The sequence below is a fragment of the Mustela erminea genome, chromosome 21, assembly GCF_009829155.1.
Source record: "Mustela erminea isolate mMusErm1 chromosome 21, mMusErm1.Pri, whole genome shotgun sequence".
NCBI classification, from domain to species: Eukaryota; Metazoa; Chordata; class Mammalia; order Carnivora; family Mustelidae; genus Mustela; species Mustela erminea.
This window is the reverse complement of record NC_045634.1, coordinates 4275169-4279067: the sequence shown is the minus strand read 5'-3', so window position 1 is coordinate 4279067 and position 3899 is coordinate 4275169. Positions and strand designations below refer to the sequence as shown.

Below are 3899 nucleotides of genomic sequence, written 5' to 3'. Positions count from 1 at the left end.
GGCGCCTAGGTGGCTCAGTGGGTTAAAGCTTTTGCCTTCTGCTCAGGTCATGATCCCAGGGTCCTGGGATCAAACCCCACATCAGGTTCTCTGCTCAGCAGAGAGCCTCCTTCCTCCTCTCTCTCTGCCTGCTTCCTCCTCTCTTTGCCTGCTTCTCTGCCTACTTGTGATCTCTGTCTGTCAAATGAATAAATAAAACCTTAAAAAAAATAAAAAAGACCAGAATGGAGCAAAGACAATCTACAGAAACAGTAATTTTACAGGTAATGAAATGACATTAAATACATGCCTTTCAATAATTACTCTGAATATAAATGGAATAAATGCTCCAATCAAAAGACATAGGGTATCAAAATTGATTAAAAAAAAAATCTAGTCTCTCGTGATTCACCTCCCCTTCCAATTTACCCCAACTCCCTTCTCCTCTCTAACACCCCTTGTCCTCCATGCTATTTGTTATGCTCCACAAATAAGTGAAACCATATGATAATTGACTCTCTCTGCTTGACTTATTTCACTCAGCATAATCTCTTCCAGTAACAATCTGAGGGGTTTGAAGTGGCGGGGGGTGGGAAGTTGGGGTACCAGGTGGTGGGTATTATAGAGGGCCTGGATTGCATGGAGCACTGGGTGTGGTGAAAAAATAATGAATACTGTTTTTCTGAAAATAAATAAATTGAAAATAAATAAATAAATAAATAATAAAAAGGGGGAAAAAAAAAAGAAGATAGACACTTTATATAGACACCTACCCACCAAACATTTAAGAGAAAGGTTAATCTTGTTCTTAAGATTATTAAAGTATTAAAGCAGCATATTATAAATAATTAGATCATCTTATTCTTTATATACTAATTGTAAGACCATGAAAAAAATCCAAATACTTAGTCCCCTTACCAAAGTTTATTTTTGTAATTTAAAAAATAGGTATAATTATTCTTATACAATGACTATGAAAATAAATGTGATATATGTGAAGAAGTTTTTCTAATTTTAAATTAAAGAAATATATTATTAATTTTCTATGAGGATCACATTGTAATGAATTAAATAAAAGGAAATCAGAAAACATCTCTAGATAAGGTGATAGAAATATAATGATAGCATCAAATGTAATTCTAATTTCTGAGTGGTCACTTTGAAAAAGAAAAAAATAGACAGATTGAATTGGTATTTATGATATACTTATTTATCTAATGGATTCAAAATTTGTTTTCATCATGCAATCAATATTAAAATTACTATGAAAAAAAGACTAAACTAAACAAGATGCATCAATATATTCCTTACAATAGACTCATTTTGGACTCAAAGACACTTCCTGATTGAAAGTGAGGAGAACAATTTATCATGCTAATGGACTTCAAAAGAAGGCTGGAGTAGCCATCCTTACATCAGACCAACTAGATTTTAGACCAAAGACTGTAATAAGAGATTAAGAAGGACACTATATTGTAATAAAAGGGTCTATCCAACAAGATCTAACAACTGTAAATATTTATGCCCCTAACTTGAAAGCAGCCAAATATATGAACCAATTAATAACAAAATTAAAGAAACATATTGATAATACAAAAATAACAGGAGATTTTAACACCTCACAGCAATGGACAGATCACCCAAGCAGAATATCAACAAGGAAACAAGGCTTTGAATGACACTGAACCAGATGGACTTACCAGATATATTAGAGCATTTCATCCTAAAAAGTAGAATACACATTCTTCTTGAGTACGTATTCAACATTTTCCAGAATAGATCACATATTGGGTAACAAATTAGTTCTCAACTAGTACAAAAAGATTGAGATCATACCATGAATATTTTCAGACCACAGTGCTATAAAACTTGAAGTCAACCACAAGAAGACACATTGGACAGATCTTCAAAGGCAAGGGAAACAAACCAAAAATAAACGATTGGGACATCATCAAGATAAAAAGCTTTTGTGCAGCAAAGAAAACAGTAAACAAAACTAAAATCAACCTACAAAACAGAAGAAGATATCTGCAAATGTCTTATCAGATAAAGGGCTAGTATCCAAAATCTATAAAGAACTTTTCAAACTCAACACCCAACAAAGAAATATTCTAGTCAAAAAATGGGCAGAAGACATGAATAAACATTTCTCCAAAGAAGGCATACAAATGGACAATAGACACAACAAAAAATGCTCAGTATCAGGGAAACACAAATCAAAACCACAATGAGAAAACCACCTTGCACCACTCAGAATAGCTAAAATAAACAACTCAGGAAAACAACAGATGTTGGCAAGGATACAGAGAAAGATGAAAGTTCTTACACTCTTGGTGAGAATGCAAACTGGTGCAGCCACTGTAGAAAACAGTATGGATATCCTCAAAAGGTTAAAAATAGAACTACCTTACCACCCAGCAATTGCACTACTAGGTATTTACCCAAAGAATTCAAAAATAGTGATTCAAAGGGGAACATGCACCCCAATGTTTATAGCAACAATGTCCACAGTATTACTCAGCCATCAAAAAGAATGAGAACTTACCATTTGCAACAATGTGGATGGAAATAGAGGGTATTATGCTAAGGGAAATAAGTCATTCAGAGAAAGACAAATACCATATGATTTCACTCATATGTGGAATTTAAGAAACAAAACAAATGAACATAGAAGGGAAGGAAAAATAAAACAAGAAAAATTAAAAAATACAGAGAGATTTAAAAAAAAAAAGAGAGAGAGGCAAACCATAGGAAACTTTACTATGTAGGGAACACACTGAGGGTTCCTGGACAGGAGGTGGAGGGGTGGCATAATTGGGTTATGGGCATTAAGGAGGCTACTTGATATAATGATTACTAGATGTTATACATAACCAATGAATCTCTGAATACCATCCATGAAATACTCTATGTTAACTAAATTGAATTTAAATAATTTTTTTAATCGCTTCTCGGCCTTTTGGCTAAGATCAAGTGTAGTATCTGTTCTTATCAGTTTAAAAAGTCTCATAATTCCAAGTCCTGAGAAAAGGAAGCAGTGTGGTTGTAGATAGCAAGTAGATATGTAGCCTTGTGAAACACCAAATCCATTTCTATCTTTTAGTACTAAGAACCATATATTCTGGCTATGGGTAAAACACCATCATATATCAGGTATTACCTCATAATACTAATTACTTCCTCCAGGACAGCATTACAACGTGGCAAGCTTCTGTCTCTTAGCTATGGTACAACAGTTTCTTCAGGGTGATGAGATACAGAATAGGATCAATGAATACCATTACCATCGAATTATTGTCTTACTACTTTCACAATGAGGCAATAGCTTTGATATCAGGAAAGTATGAGATACCATAATGGTGTATGAATATTTCTACAAGCTCATGGATTATAGTGCTGGCAAAGCCAAGACAGGCATGGAAAGAAAATTTAAATGTGGGCCAGGGGAACAAGGTTGTGCCAGTAAAATCAAATCCTTGCCTCCTTCTTGATGGCCTAAAATGAACAATCTAGCATCATCATGTAAGATGCTCTTATCAGCAAATTGTGCTAAACTGGAGGCTCAGAAATATAGGACCCCTGGATATATTCAGCAGTGGTGAGTTACACATCAGCCTTGATGAGGGGATGTAGGTGCTCCAATGAATATTTTCCATGCCTGCCAAAATGGCTCCTTTTTTGGTGAATATATTGACCAAATCTGGGGTGACAGGAAAGGATCTTAGTATAATGCATGTCTGTAGCTGATTATTCAGATCCTCTTTTACAGTGACAGACTGTGGGTGATAATTTATATGAAATAAAAAGTTGATTTTATTTAGAGTATCAAACTATCTCACTTAAAAGAAAAAAGTATACTTCCTAGCCTCTTTGTACCTAAGTGTAGCCATGTAACTAAATTCTAGTTGATGAGATATAAT

The 3899-nt window shown here is 34.3% G+C and overlaps 1 pseudogene; it reads left to right on the top strand.

The window, feature by feature from the left end:
- Positions 1 to 2922: 2922 nt before the first annotated feature.
- On the top strand, positions 2923 to 3097 carry LOC116582057 (annotated as a pseudogene).
- The last annotated feature ends 802 nt before the right edge of the window (positions 3098 to 3899 follow it).